The following is a 17,035-nucleotide window of genomic DNA, read 5'->3' as shown; positions in this document are numbered from 1 at the left end:
GTCATGAAGAAAACAACTATTAATTTAAGCCAGTTTTTAGCTTCATTTGTCTACAGATACACTTTCATAGTTGAATACACAAAAACATTATGACAGATATGCAAATCTGATATTTTCAGGCAGGAAAGGTGAAATCCCTATATATGAAAGGTTGAAGCCTGATCTTTAAAAGAAGCCTGCAGCTGGTTTCTGTCATCTTTCTTTCTCTCCTTGATTCAACAAGCACTCCCCCAGCTTAGGGAAAATGATGTTTGTCCACATGAAGAAAAGAACAACAGACCTCCCCAGACTGAGCCAAGAAATCACCTTTTCTTTGTGGGAAAACACTATGGCACTTCTCAAAGGAAAAAAAAAAAAAAAGAGAAGGGGCAAAAATAAAAATCCAATTCTTCAGGTTTTTAGATACAAAATTTTGAAAGTAAATGAGAAAAGGAAAAAAAGTAATCATATACAAGTATTTCCCACTAATTCAAACACATTACAATTTGCATCCTGTTTTTTTCCCCTCATCTAGTCTAGTGTTGGTACTGCTTTCCCATAGTTACTGAACTGAAGTGGAAGGTATTTTTGCAACTGCCACATTTGCTCTGCAAAATAGAAGTAAATAGTCTTTCTTCTCACTTTCCCTCCTCACACTCTTAAGATGAATGTTGTACGATTTTCTCTCGCCACAGGTTTAAGAGATATAATTTACCTATTAATGCTACATTCCTCAGGTTCAATAGGCTAAAAGCACATTCAGCTTCTTATTAAAAAAAAAAAGAATCCTTTTTTCATTATTTTTAGCTTTTTTTTTTTTAAACACACTACCGGTTTGGGATGCCGAAACCCTCTGAATTACTCTTTCAAATATAAAAATTCTGATGTCTCAGGGTGTCAGACCCTTCATTTCTAGAGCTGATAATCATAGGAACATTCCTCTCGCTGTGGCTCTGCTCTGCCCCATTCCCTCCTCCCAGCAAATGCAGCTGGAGGGCTCTAACAAATAACCTCCCCAACCAACACCAACCAGCAGAGCACCATCAGCAAGCAGAAGCATGGACAAATGCATCCACTAGCTAAAATTAAGCTCTCCAACAACCTTGGAAACTCAAGATATGAGGCTTGCACCACAACAAACCCTAACGAACAGGGTCCAGAGAACAAAGTCCATAACACAAAAACCACAGGAGCACCAAGAGCTCACACCTATGAAGGTACACAGCAGATTCACATAAAAACCTCAGAGCAGGTTGCTATGACTACATCCATTAAAAAGAGTTAACAGTTGCAAAAAAAGTTCCTTAAAGAGATCTTGAACATTTAAAATGCATCAAAATTAACTGCAACTACAATTTTATCAAAAAAATCTTCACAAACAAAACATTCAGGAGGCAACAGAAAACCAGCAAAGCACTTCTTCATTTTAGCAATGCTTTGGGGATGTGAATGCTCCACACTTTCTTTTTAAATGTTGAGTTGCCTAATTGAAATGCAGCTCATATAGTACCCAGGCTTACTTCTGGATCACTAAGAAATTGGTCCGATTTGAAAATGTCAGGATCTGGTTAGCAATTCAAATGACCACAGTGGTAATTACAGCTTTTCATGTTCCAGCATGTTGCACTGCATCAAAACTGACACAAATGCCTGGTTTTATAATATCACAGCATGGAAATAAATGTCCAAAATGATATGAAAATGTACTAGTAAGAGATTAATAACTGTTCTTCTAGGAAGAAAGATGGCTCTTTTCAACCAGTATATTTTAAAAAAACTTCTCTGATAGCATCTCTCCTTGAGGGAAACTGAATTATATTATCACTCATAAGCTATAATCATTTCTGTCAGCACCAGTCAGAATATTTGAAGGAAAAGAGGAGGAGAAACAGGGAAGGGGTTGGGGGAAAAATAGTGCAATCTTATAAATAAGTCCAGAGAGATACTACTTAAAGGTTCCCCTCCAGCATTTTGTTCTCTCTCCCACCCAGCAGACTAGAACATATTTCAAATGTTTTATTTTGATCATAAAGTGGAGGAACTATGTGGATGGGGAGCAATGCATCATGAGCGATGTGCTCAGCTCTACAATCTTTGGTACCAATGTGTCATTTTGAAATATGGGCCTAAAGCAATATGCGTAAGGGAAACTTTTTTTTCTTTTTCAGGGAAGAAGGAGGAAGAAAGGTCTTTTGAAGTCTGATGTGCCCCCAGAAGTCTGTTTACGAAATAATATAAATAAAGCAAGCAATGTCTTTAGTGTGCTCTCACGCAGCAGACAAACCACATACCGGAGTCACTCAGCTGCCTTCTAGCTATCGAATGGCTTAAACAGAGATCAACACTTGGTACTTCTGCCTTTTGCAGAAAGTATATAGGGGTGGAGATACCAGTCAGCACATCCCACAAGCAGCTTCAGTCCTATTTTTTCAGCTGATAGACTGCACAACACACTCTCTAATCATATACATGACAGAAAGCACAATAAATAGCCTGTCACAATGTCAGCTTGAGCCTCAGAGGAATGTCCATGCTTTCCCTGCAGTGTCGTATTTTCTTTCCACCTGGCTAAGGGGTTGGATGTCCGTGTGTCTATCCATGCAGTTAAGATGGAGAGATGTTGTGTTGGGCAATACCCTCCTCCCACCCCCCCCACAACAGTGTTGCGGTTTTATGGGGTTTATTTGTTTGTTCTTAGCAGTATCTACATTTCCTGTAATTCAGCAAATAATAGGGGGTGCTGCTAGAGCTGCAGGTCCCTCAGCATGTTACCCCATCATAACCTGGTACTGATGCCAAAAGGAGGAGTTTTACATTATCCACACCTCTGGTCTCCTTTTGCCACTCCACGCCCTTACACCAAGATGGATACTCTTGAAATCACCCAGGGAAGCAGACCAGAGAGCTGACTAAGAGTTGACCACCCTGATAAGATGAACCAGGAAAAGAGAGCAGGGGAGACCGCTGGTTTCATAGAATGGTTTGGGTTGGAAGGGACCTCAAAGATCATCTAGTTCCAACCCCCCTGCCATGGGGCAGGGACACTTCCCACTAGACCAGCTTGCTCAAAGCCCCAGTGGGCTTGATCCACTGCCATTCAATCTACTTTGTGCTGTGACTCACAGGGGTATAACACAGCTGGCCCAGGGAAAAGACAAGGCCATCAGAAGCAGAATGTTTCCTCCCACAAGAGGCGGCTTAGGTCAGAGTAAAATGGAACAAAAGCAAAGCAGACAATCCAACAGTTACCAGTCTCAGGAGGTATCGTGGCCACTTAGAAAAAACAGACTCAAGCATAAGTTTCTGCCTTGCAGAAGGAAGAAACTCTCCGCAACTGATAATCATGTGCTCCAGACCATATGAGACACACAATCATACGCTGATGCACTACAGCCACAAGCAGCACAGGAAAAACCCTAAAGGAAAACGAATATCTAGGTTCCCATCTATCATACGTGGCCCTTGAAGCATTGGATCCAGCATCAGAGAGATGTCCTCGACTCTGCTATTGTCTTTTGCACACCCTGCCTCAAATTTCCCCAATTCTTAAAAAACTGTATGCATATTTTTCTGCCTAAATTATGTACCTTAAGAGAAACAAGTGCCAAGTCTTCACAACGGAAGACTAAAGTATTTTCTTTATTGATCATTCGTGAAGTATAGCTGCCACTGAGACAAACAGTAGTAATTAAATTTAGCAGTTCGCCAACACACAGAAAACTCACAGCTAGAAAAGCCCCTCCCATGTCACTTCTACTGGGCAAACGTACCAAGAACTTGAATCCTTAGGTGAGCAGACCAGATCTTAAGACACCGTCAAGTGACCAACAGATAGCACACTACCAGCCCTCCTATGCTAGACTGCTGAGTTAATCCTACAACAGTTCATTTTCCTGTCTCAAGTACAAGTCTCCAAGGAATGCACATTCCACTAAGGAGTTCAAAATTGTATGCTTACAGAAATACGGTTTTTGCTATTGGAGGTGCAATAATCATATACCCTTTGCTTAATTAAAGCAATGCATCTTAAGAAAGATTTTGCAGGAACTTCATCTAGCTCATTTTCTGGTGAAATTTATTAAGCACATCTTAACTTTTAAACCTGTGTACACATTTTATCCATATTTTCTATAAAATTTCACATGCCCTTGAGGTGCAAACAATACACCCATGCACACCAATGACGTGTTCAAAACTTCCAAACCATCACTATGTGGTTTGACTGGAATATTGACTAGATTTCAAAAGAGCTCTAAAGACATAGGAAATGAGAGGTATTTGCACGCTGGGGGCAGACTGCAGCACACTGTAAGCAAGCCCAGGTGCTAAAGACTTCCCCGAGCTTCAAGTCCTCTGTCACTAGACACTACATGAACTCAGCTGGCATCTTTTTTCCTCTCAAACTTATTTACTGCAAATGCCACATCTTACAGTATTTCGAATGCAACTTCTATGTCATTGAAAAAAATAACCAAATGCAAACCTCTCATTTACATTTAATGAGAACATTACAAGAAATAAGAAACAACGCATACTGAAAGTATTCAATACCATGTGCCATACAAAGCATGAATTAATTTAGAGCAGCAGGAGAAACCGGCTGCCTACCTTATTTCTCCCCAGCTAAAGACGTGTTAACACTCACTGTCACCCCAAGAATGTTTTCCAACATTTTCAGAAGGGAGGTAAATTTTGTAGAGCACTGACTGTTAACTTTACAGGTTCTTCCAGACTTGGGAGGAAGAAAACTATAGCCAAGACCGCAAACTAAAGCTCCAGCCTAGCAAGGTACAGCATTATTGCTATGCTCAGCCAATCCTTTCATACCATCTCAGCAAGAAAATAATGTCTTACTATGACATGACAAACTGCAATGAAAACTCAGCCTTCTCTGTTGCTTAAAAAAATTCATCAAAAATATACTAACCAGTGACTACACAGGGGAAGTAATGAACTATCATTCCACCATAAAAAAAAAAAACAAACCAACACAAAAAACACACACAAGATTTTCATCTAGGTAGAAATCCCATCTTACACACTATGCAAACATATTTCTTAATCTGCAAACAGGCTTTTTGTGTCCAAAACTCAAGGCGTTACTCTACAGCTGGGATATCATAACATACTGATTGAAGACAAAAACAAGGAACTCTAGTGAACCAATGGGACCATGCAGGAGGAGGCATGCTCATCTGGCACAAGATTATTTAGAGCATTTCTTGTCTTTAGAGCATGGGCAGTAATAAAAAAAATTGCAGAGTCATTTGGAATCCACTTCTGCTAGGAATGTTTTGGTAAAGAAAGAAGCTGATAAATTCATACTCAGACAGTGATCCAGCACACAGAAGCTTACAATAGATTAGCAGATACCTACACACTCTCTAATTATTCTTCTTCCACCTTTATTTTTAGATGTAGAGGTAAAAATATTTAATCTCAGCTTTAGTCTCAGTTTTAAATAAAGGCTACTACCTCTAATTCTCTTCAGTCCTTCTCCATTAAAAAAAAAAAACCAACCCCAAACCTGTCCCAGCCTAACAATGACTTTAACTATGGAGTTTGCAATGGATCCTTTCACCCGAATATACACAGTACTACATAATAGTGTCATTTAGACCAACAAATATGATACTAGATTTAAGTATGGGAAGAGAAACATGTTGCTTATGTGGGAGATTCTCTTTCTACTGCTAAGTGCCAAAATCTGAGCTCCTTCATTCAAGCAGACTGCCACACTCAAGACAGGACCTCAGAGCTGACAGCTGTGCACAGCGAGTGAACCTAGTACTCCCATTCTAATTTGTAAGAATATACAGAGCTGGCTATCACTATTATTTTATCACCAGAACAGGAAAAAAAAATTGTAATTGTAAGTAAAAATAAAATAACTCCTTTAAAGAAGTTAGTCTTGTGTAAAACAAAACTAAGTGAGAAATTCTGAATCTTAAACTATAAATTGTTGGAGCAGACACTTTTTCCATACAGGTCTCAGCATAAAAAGGGCCCACCACATGGCATAGGCTCCTAGGTGAGAGTTATAAACAGTAATAGCAGTAGTAATTAAAAAAAAAAACAAAAAACACACAAATAAGCAGATTGGATTCCCAGTAGATGAACACAGTCTAACAATTTACAATGAACACATGTTTGAAGTCAACTTCAAGTAATATGCTAACAAGAATTATGTGCATCTGCTCCCTGAGAATAATGCCATCAAAACTGAATTCAAATGTTTCAAAGCTACAGAGAGCCTGAGCATGTCTTTGACTAATTAAAATTAACCACTTTACTTAGGTCACAAGCTTACCCCTTTGGACACTAACAAATTCTGGCTAAGGTCACTTCATCAAGCAAAATAATGAATGTCTGTGTTCAAAAGCCATGAACAATACATTTTTTTAATTAACATATTACTGAATTGAGGGAGATTTATGGAGTTATTTGAATTTTGTAAGACCCACAATAGCACTCTTCAGTCATAATACTACGGAGACATAACAATATGCAATAAAATTAAAAAAAAAAACAAAACACAACAGGTCAACACTGGAACCTTAGCTGAATCAGTAACAAGGCTAAACTAGTGTTTGATCCAAAACCAACCTATTTTTACTAAAAAGTATCAATTAGCTTTAATTTTCTTTAAAATTCAAATAAAAATAAAAAAATAAAATGGAGATTTAATTTTGCTTTGAATACACATTACTGAGGCTGTTGCATCTTCCAAGTTCCTTACTGACTTACATAAATTATAGATATTCTTTTCCTAGGTCAAATGCAAAAGGGGAGCAGGGAATCAGAACTGGTCTCTAAACAGAAAGTTCAAGGTGCTGCAACAAGTTTTTTCCAGTCTTCATTTTTCTATAATACAATATAAAATGGGAAAATTAATATCATGATACAAAAAATAAAGATTAGGATTCTCAGACTGCACTATGCAGAAAATCAGATTAGCATAGTGATGATGGACTAAAATTCTGAACCTACCAGTACAGCTGCTGTAACAAACAGGAGGTGCTGGGAAAGCTTAGCCAAGGTGTGCAATTATCATCAGTTGTCCCTGCACCAGCAACTCCACTTCTTAGTGCAATCCGTTCCCTATCAGGACAGGCCTCTGGGTATCACTGCAATATAAATAAACATTTAGGTGAGAAACTGACAGTTTTAAAAACCATTATTTCCTTTGCAAAGCATGGAAATCCATGCTAAAGCATTCCCCATGGGATCCATTCCTGTCTGAACACAGATTTACTCACCGTGTTCCAACTGTCCCAGATGACTATAGGCAATTTATTTTTTTTTTTTTTTTAGCATATTGGCACTAACAAGCCCTGAAGCCTACTAAATGAAAATAATCTTCTTATGTCATAAAATAAAAAAGACCCTCATTTTACCAGACACTGATCTGATTATTGTATGAATAAAGCTAATCAGTGTAATTACACAGTTTAAAAGTGCATGCAGTGGACCTACAGATCATCACAGACAATACTTCTGTAGGTGCCAGCTGTGTTTCAGATTTGCCAAACTAGAGTTTTCGGTAAAGTTCTTTTAAAAAAGAAATTACATTGGTTTCAAATTCTTTCAAATTCAATTATACAAGAAGAACTGGAAGAAGTTTCCTACCATTTGCTTTCCAATCAGAACACTTAGTCAAAAGCTTACAATTTTGAAGATGAAGCACAATAATTTCATGCATTGTGTTGCTACGTCAGCAAAGGGCTGGATTTAGAAATCCAGAGTCCCACTCAATTGCCCTGAGAAAGCCAATTGGCAGTTTACTAGACTCCTACAACATGGACATTGCCTCCACCATGTAGTATTTTAGAATTAATATGTAAGGCTGCCAAAGGATTCTAACCACAGAAATATTTTTCAGGTTGAAAAAAAAAGTTACCTATGCAGTACCCAGAAGCTTTATCTAATTAAACAGATCAGGATGTACTACTGTCACTTCTATAGAGAGCATTTTAAGAGACAAAAATGGAAGGGTCAGTGTGATGGCCTTTTCCCTTTTATGCCCCATGGCAGGCAAAATTTGATCTAAGACTTTGCAGAGATTGATTGGAATTCCAGCTTTACCTTTACCCAGTTAATCCAGCTCTGAGCTGAAGTATCAATGACATTCTCTCACATGCAGGTTCAGCAGCTCTGGGTTGAAAACCACGTTGACATTTCTGGCTTGGTATCCTGCCCTCAACAAATGCATTTGATGCTCATGTATAGCCTCTTGGCTGCTCACTTCCACAGCCATCTGTCCGCCTGGCATACTGCCTGCTCACTAGGTGATGTGCCAGTTTTACTAGGGCAGAGATGCCAAGAATAGGTGGTTTTAAATGCACAGCCAGCACATTAATTCACTGCCATCTTGTCTTAATGCTCCTCCTCCACCATCTCAATGAAGGCAAGAGCAGCCATACAAGAAGAGGCCAGAAGTCCATCCAAAGTTCTCTCCGATTCCTGACACAGGTCATTAACACACGCCTTAGAACAAAACAAGCATCAAGAGCTGAACAATTAAAAAATAACCTGCTCATCAAAAGCCTGGAAACATTTTAGCTGAAAACATACTTATGGGCTTTCCTGCAGAAAATGCTCTAAGCCCTGGAGTGAACCCTCTCATTTAAAAATGAAAATGCCTCAATGCTGTTTAACATGTAAAGCAAATTAAAGCCACTCCAGCTCTGACACAGTGCCTGTATAGAGAGGTTCAACACATTTAAATACACAGTCAAAATGAATTTGAAACAACTTTTCTGTGTTGTCTTCTGTGTTTTCTTATCCTCACAATGGAGGCAAGCCTGAATATGATTAATAGGGATGTAAATACAACTAGTTCTTCTGTAGTGAAAGTTAAAATCCTGGAGAACAAACACTAGTGCTTAATTTTCATGCCTGACCCTGTAAGTCTTTACATGTCTCCCTCATCCTAATACAAAAAAATGAATAGAGAAACCGTCTGCAAGACTGAAAACTCGCTAAATGTCATGGCAGGGAATCTCTTGACTCAGGAGGTGATGCAGCCCACAGCGAGGAGGGGCACACACTTCCACAACTCCCCCAGCCCATGACAGAAGCCAATTCCACTTGCTAACGAGGTAGATGAACTTTCACAGGATCAGGAAGGCCTGTAACTCATTTCCCACTCATGTTTAAGGAATCAGTGAGCAAGGGAGCAGCGAAGAAGAGGCTGTAGACTGCAGGAACTGTAGTGAGAGGACTTGCCCTTGTGCTAAGTCTCACGCCACTGCTGTAGCTGAAGCGGTTAGCGACCAGGTAGAGCGTGTTATCCATTGTGCGTCTGCCTCGCCTCACAGCCATCTGACAGACAGGCTCTATAGTGCTGGCACAGGCAGAGCACATATTAAAAATTAGCCTCAAGGCTAACAGCAACAACCCAGGACAGATCAAATCACACAACATTAAAAAGCAAAGCTGATGGAGTTCCAATACACACACAGGGCTCCTCTGAGGAGGTGAGCTCCAGCCAGCGCGCATAAATACGACTGACCTTTTTTGGCAGAAAAGAGATTTTTGTAAATACATTTGATTTCCCCAGTTATATGGCACATAAAAGGTGCCAATTTTGAAACACATTTGAACACTGAGTACAAAAAAAATGCTTTCCAGGCCTGAATTAGGAGTTCTATCCTATTTGGACAAAGTCCATTTGGAAAAAAAAAACAAAACAGAACAAGAAAACCAAACACCTCATCCTTATTCTGCTCAGACACCAAAAATTACTTACTTTCTCTACACTTTTCCTTATGACTTCATCTTTCTTTGTCTCTCCCCAAATCTTTCCTCCACCCTTCCCACCCCAAACTCCTGTCCAGCTCTCGGATAACCTAAGGCCAGAATTCTTAAATACAGTCACCTACATTTGTCAAGTCAGCTACAGCAAGCTCCCACATAGACCTCTGTCTGCTGCACCAGAGAGAAATGCAGATTTGAGCCCACAGAGTCAGAAACACCAGTTAGCGTAAGTTCACTGACCTCCATCAAACTCTAGGAGGCTGTACCATCAGAACAGAACAATGCTGGTTTCCAGCAGCTGAGCCCATCTTTTCTGACAAGAAGGGCCGGCACTTCAAATCAGAGGATTTCATGTTAAATAATATCAGTTAAATACTTAGCATTTACATTATTAAGTGCATTAGCAAACCATATGCACAAGGCAAACTTCTTGTTTGTTCCACGCAGTAGTTGCCATTATTTTATGGATGCATTTCAGCTCCTTGCTACGTATAACTGTGCATTATTAACTAACGCCACTCAAATGTTTCAACAGAAAGGCAATTCCTATCATAATTTATTTGTGAAAGATATAAGAGCTGTGAAAAATGCCTCTATATTTGTAATTCTAGTCATGAAAAAACATAAAGTCTTACCAACAATTGTTTATGCTTTGGGGCAGCAGGCCAAGTATACTAACTTACACCAGCCACTTTTAACCCCCTCACACTTCCATAGCATCACCTAGACTCTCGCCTTCACGCAGCCATATGCCGTCCCTCCACAAGAGGCCTTGCAATCAGCAGAAAAGGGATGTATGCATGCCCTTACTGAGCAACTAAGTTCTTCTGGAACAGAGCAGAGGAAGGAGAGGTCCCCACAAGGCACAGCAGTTGTTCTCTTCACCTGCTTCTGACTGGGGCATTAGAGCAGACAAGAAAGGAAGGTCTCCGGGACCTTCCCAAATAGCTAACCAGGGCCATTAGCAGGTAGCTTAAAACCAGTGAGGCTCATATAATGTGCAACCAGTACTAAACTGTGCTCTTGAACCCTAGGGTAAGGAAAGCAAAACATGGCTTTTTCCCCCCAGCATTCCTCTCAGCTCTGCTCCCAGTTCTTTGATGGGACAAATAGAGGTGACCTTGACCCACCTCTGACAAGCAGTCAGTCATGGGATTTTCACTCACCTCTTAAAAAGAAGCAGCAAAACTCCAATGCATTCCTTCAGTGCTGCCTGCTCAGGAGGAAGTCAGCACACTCTCTGGACCAGGAGATTGTTTTCATTCAGTGTACGTGTTGCTCAATTTGCGCATAGTTTCCTGCAATATCTGTATTTATCTCCCATTTGAAAACTTGCTGCACATTAAGCTAAATTCCTTCCATTCTTGCTATTTCTACACTATAATTACATTACGGATTTCATAAGCTAAAGCTGTGAAAAGCAACAATCCATTCTATTTGAATGGGAGCAGATTACACTTGCTCAAAATTCTATAGAATTTGTTTATGTTTGCATGATTTGCAAACAGTTGTGAGGAAAGAGGATTACTGTAACCACCATGTTTGTTTGGTTTTTAAAGTGCTTGTTTTTCCATCATGTAGCAGATAACATCTGTAGTCATCATGCCTTAGTACACTGAGCCTCTAAGACAGATAATTATAGCAGAGACAGACAAGATACAGCTTGTTGGAATATCTCAGCTGATGAATTCCCCTGCAAGCACAAGAGTCTCCAGTGCTACTGTGTATTGGTACCATGCTCAACTTAGTTTCTCAAGTCACAAAAAGACAGCCTCCCACCATTTTCCTTAGAGAGCTTTTAAGTTTTCAGAAAATTCCTCTCCCTGTCCCCCCACCAGAAAAAACACACCCAAAACCAACCACAAACCAAAAATTTCAACAACACGTTCCTTCTTTTATGCCCTTATGAGAAGGAAGCATCCCTATTCTGGGAAACAATGAGAGTCCCAGATGAGGCAGGGACCGAGCTGTGTGTGCTCCTCAGTCAGAATTCCACTTTCTTGCTTGCTGAGGACTTCACAGACTTTGTTCCACATGAGGGAGATGCGTTTCCCAATCACCTGGGGAACACTGATCTTTACATGACCCTCTAACTTTTAAACAAAAGCTTCAGAGACCCTGCCTAGCATTCTCTCTTCATGGCACCATGCCCTGCCACAGAGCTTGGCAAGGCTGCTGCTAGAAGGCTCCCTCTGAAAAGGAAATTACATACAGGTACTTAGGATGGGAAAAATATCTCAATTCCTAGTAGCATAACCCCTTGCAAAGCACCTGTAATCTCCCTACCCAAACTAGAGATTTAAATGAACATCAGCAAAAAAGCCCATCGAGAACAAATTCCAAAATACTGGATCATTTGCAGCCATATGTTTTCTTGTATGAAAAAGTCAGTCATTCTGTCTATCACATCCTTCAAAAGGGTTAGTATTTGGCACACAAAAAAACCCAAGCAACTTCAACAAGCAGAGTTACCACAACAAAGTTACATTGGTGCTGCTAGGTATGCAGAGCTAAGTTACACAGAGCTGCAAGACAGAGCCTGATATGATAGCAACCAAACTTAAGAGTGTAGAAGATGCCACCAAATACAAAAGCAGACATTAATCCAGGGTATCCACTAACCACAGAAAGGTTAGAGGGAAAAAAAGCCACTCAAAGGGATGTATAACACTTCTCTGTTCAAAAGGTATAATAAAGCAATTATTGAAGTATGAACTAAACCCACTGAGTACTAAGAAGGCAAGCAAGTCACTTTTAACTGAACACAAGCAATTTTTAAAAGTTCTGCAAAGCAGGACCTGTGTGCAAGAAGCTTATTATTGTGTGCTTCATAGCTCTTAAAAAAAAACACATAAAAACTGTAAAAGCAAACAGCTCTGTTGCTGTCCAGACCCGTTTGCAATGCTGTTGCAAATAAGACTGTAAAGAGGCAGCGTGACATAAGGCATTTAGCTGCAGATCTGTATTTTGAGAGACCAGCAAGGACCTGTGCACTGCACTCTGGTGGTAGCTGTAACACAGAGAGGGCAGCAGTCTCAGCATCACCCCTGGAACACCTGTGGGTCCATGACCGAAGCAAACTCATGCTAACAAGAATATCTTTTCAGTCAGGTATGAGACTTCTGCCCTTCAAGCTTTTAAACACCTTTGTTCTTACTTGTACTCCTTCGAAATTAGAAACAATGATTTGCACCTTCCAGGACATAACTGACAGCATAAAATGTAATAAAAATACAATAAAATCTGAAACTTCCACCTAGCATTAACAGAAGCAGCCCAGGAGAAAGCTCCATTACTTAGCATGGTAACCTGCTACAGCTCCTACCTTTTATTCCATTCATGTCTTATTATGGCGATTTGGATTTTGCAGTCTTCTCTCCAAGGAAATTCTTAATATGAATAGTAGAAAGCTAGTGAAAATAAAGATTAATGTGTAACACACAAAGAAAATGTACCTTCGAAGTAATATCTCCAAGGGCTACATTTTCACTTAGACACCTCATTCTTTCATGTAGAGAACCTGAAAATTTTGACTAAATATATTCAACCTCTCTGGATACATTTGGGCTTGGAAATATCATTTCAGTAATCATAAAACCATTAATACATGAGAAGAACCAGTATTACTACAGTAATACCGTGCTGGCAGAAGTAATTGCACATTAGTTAGCATATAGACCTTGTAAGAAATGTCCACATTACTATACAAATTGCCTTTTTAAAGTAAAAATTAAGCTTTTATTCCTCCTTCTAATATCAACAGTACAAGCCCTTGGTGCATTTAAAATGGTTTAAAAATCAATTCAAACTTCCCAGAGTTTTAAATGACTTCAAGCTTGACCCAGCAGCTGGGCAAGGAAGTAGAACTTTAGCAGCTAGAATTACAAGCAACTTCGTTAAAACAAATGCATGTGCCTGGAAAAATCTAGTATCTATTTTAAGAAACATCGGCTTAGAGGAGTCATCAGTCCAGCTACCCTCAACACCTAGAAATGCTCAAAAAGGCCAGAATCGAGAGCAATTTATTGTCCTAAAGTATCCCTAAAAAATGTAATACCAAAATCATTCTGCATATAAAAACAGCAGCACCGGAATGAATGGGTAGGATGAAAATTAGCTTGTTTTCTGAAAAGAAATTACAGAAGGTAGATGACCATTAGGATTGAAGGTAGGATGAAAATATAACAACTATAATCACCTCTGAATATTACCAAAGGCAGCACATTCTCAATTCATAGCTAAAGTATAAGCTACTTTGTGGGCAAAAGCAAGTGATAAAATACATATTTAGAACACATTTACTCACAGATTCAGCGCTGCTACATTCAAGATAGCTGCTGCTGGACAGAAGTCAACTAAGAAAGTAAATGTGTTAATTTTTATCACTTCCATATTCTCAACTCACTTCAAAACCACTTTTCCAAACCACCCAAATGTCAAGTCAGTGTAGAAATGAATGAGTTCTTCCGTCTGACTGACGGATAGCCAGTTCTGCCATAAAAATCAGAACTACTACTTCTTTCTGTAGCAGTCACGATTTTCAAAATTAAAATCCTGTTAAGAAGGAAATGACATATCTGGTTAACAGAACAAACTAAGGGGATGTGGGGTGGAAAAATCATTAACCAAACAGTGCAAGGTGAGATGGTGAGGGAAGGAAAGCTGGCGGGCTGGGGGGGTTGTTTGCACTGTTTTCTTGGTGAAACAAAATATCAAAAAAAGCCATAATGTTACGGTGAAAAAATAAATTTCAGGTGCTAGCTTCCATTTTAACACAAACCTAATCTAAATCTGGGTGACATTCAAGATAGGAAGAAGTTTCAATTCTCTTATTCTTTCAGCTGAAACAACTCACAGAAGTTGGCACAAATGTTTCCAGTCTTTGATCTAAAGTTATACTATTTTGGAAAACAAATAATCTTTGTCCTGCCACTGCCACAGTTTCTTAGTTGTGTAAATATCCTTCCTAATACGACCTCCATTTAAAATACATCCCTCTAACTGGCTTTGTTCCCAAAATGATGACAAAATAGTCGCTACAAATTCTGAATTAGCGTGACAGGGATTAACACCTACGTATGATGAAAATGAATTTATTTATTCTGTGAGACAGGGCACCAATTTATTACACACATTGACTTTCTAAATTCAAAGGAAATGTTCTCATTTATATGACAGAAGTAGAAAAACCTATCCAAGCAGAAATTACCAGCTGAGTATCTTAACTAAACAAAATCCCTTACTGTTTTCGCCATGGCCTCTCCCCAGCTACCCACCAGTTTAGTTTCTTGTTGTAGCCAGTCCAGTTTCCAAAGCTGGGGTTTGGGTTGTTTTGATTTTTTTGCCCCCCGCCCCCCCCCCCCCCCATGTTTACCATAAGTAAACTTAACACATGCTACCGTTCAACAACAGCAGCCTCCTCAAATGACAGTCTCACTTATCATTAGAACTCAGGGATCCTTGAATCAATCTAAACAGAATAAATCATTAGCCTTTCCTACTCTAAAGGAGCCAAACAAAGCCATTCTCAGCTCAGAAAACAAGAGACACCCATGAGGGCTACTGTGGGTATTCAGGATGTTGGGAGGAATGGCCCCAAAAGTTAGCAGATCTACAAGTTGCCAGGGTCTACATCGCTGGTTGTTCTGGGGAATCAAAGTTTGTCTCTCATCACAGGAAACACTCAATGAATCATCAGACACTGGTCCCACAGGCCATAACCTTTTCTGCACACACAGACTCATTCTTTATCTTCCTTATTTCCGCATCTCACATTTTCCTCCTTCAAGGATGTATTAAGCTCCTCCAAGTAGAACATGGTTTAGCTCTTTTAAAGCAGAGTGAGTATTTCGTACCTATGTACCTGACCAGATTTCTTAGTAATTCTGTACAGATAAAGGAAACTCAGCCTAACTCATACTGGGGTACAAGCAGCACATAAATGGCTTTAATGTCTTTTAGTTATAAATCAAAGACTCCAGCTATTGCAACGATCTTCTACCAAGTTTTCAGGGCTTCTGTACTCAGGCTGCAAAAGCTACAAAGGGGTAGAAGAAGTAAAATGATAAAGGCTTTTAATCCAGCTGAACAAACACCAAACCCCACAATCCCTATGGACTCCTCATACCTAGCATTTCACCTAAAAATAGAAATTTAAATATAGAACAAGAACTTTCAACATTATGAAGGTGAAAAAAGTCATTCTTCAGGGAACAAAAATCAGTCCCTAACTGTAAGCGATTAGGGAAAGAAATTTATTTTATAGCTTATATCGTAAGGACAACTGCACACTCCCTTGTGAGTAGGCCCCAGGTTTGCTCTGGCCATGCTCCAAGCTAGATGGAAAGCATGTAACAATATTAGCCTAGCACTGCGCACAATCTAATAGTCCCTGTCTTTGAGGAAGAATTACCAGCTCAGTTTCAATGTGAGCTAACTCAGTAATACAGTTTCCAACTCAAGAGTTCATCCACCTGGGGTTGGCCCAATCTCATCTGTCCCTAGACAGAGCTCTGATGCAGATGACGGGTAGGAACTCCTGAAGAGAATCTTCAGACAGGAGCCAAACTTGCTGCCGCTGTACATGCTGGTGATGGACAAGAACCATCTCACCAGCTGCACGTGCCCTGCGCCTACTCCTTGGATGCTGCCAGCCAGCATCTTGAAATACAGGACAAATGCATTGTAACAGCGGATACTCCTGGACGGCAAATGTCTCCTCAGCCTCCCCAGTAAAACTACACCTGAAACACGCAGCCAGAGTAGAAGGCATTAGGAACCGGTCACAGGTCTAATTCTATGGTCACTCCTATTCTTCTTCAAACCCAGACCCTTTCTCTCAACTTACACAAGATAAAATTCTGAGCTCCAGGAAAGCACAGTTCCAGACTATTGGCTGCAATGCCAGGAAAGGTCATTCTGCACTTCAGAGAAAGGGCTTGGAGAATTTTGATAGTCTCCCATATCCTGCAGAGTGCATAGAAATGAAGGCTGCTCCCTTTTAAGAGTTATTTTATACTCTATTAGGATACCTTCTTGGCACCTTTTTTCTTTTCACATACAGTTTTCTTTTCAGGAAGAAACAGGTACCTGAAAGACCCACAAAGGCAGTTTAAAAGGCAGGCTCCTACATTTTCATTAAAAATCCTGGATAGTTGACTGAGAGATTTAGAGAAAGAACATAGGATGGAACAATCCAAAAAGCCGAATTCTTCTTGCCAGGGGTGAAGTAGGGCTTCCATGCAACAGCTGAGGACGGGGAACTGCTACCTCTACAGACAGCAGTAACTGAAGTTAT

General features: G+C 39.9%; 1 long non-coding RNA gene across 1 annotated transcript in view; it reads right to left on the bottom strand.

Moving 5' to 3' along the window:
- Positions 1-4,474: 4,474 nt before the first annotated feature.
- Positions 4,475-17,035, bottom strand: part of LOC141746432 (uncharacterized) — a 48,635-nt gene continuing 36,074 nt past the window's right edge. The window contains exons 3-4 of the long non-coding RNA XR_012588353.1: positions 6,970-7,106; positions 4,475-6,843 (exon numbers count right to left, since the gene is read on the bottom strand). This is a non-coding gene — a long non-coding RNA (uncharacterized LOC141746432). The remainder of the gene's footprint in view (positions 6,844-6,969; positions 7,107-17,035) is intronic.

The sequence above is a fragment of the Larus michahellis genome, chromosome 7 (assembly GCF_964199755.1).
Source record: "Larus michahellis chromosome 7, bLarMic1.1, whole genome shotgun sequence".
Taxonomy (NCBI): Eukaryota; Metazoa; Chordata; class Aves; order Charadriiformes; family Laridae; genus Larus; species Larus michahellis.
The sequence above is the reverse complement of the archived record's forward strand: the minus strand, read 5'-3'. Positions and strand labels throughout refer to the sequence as shown.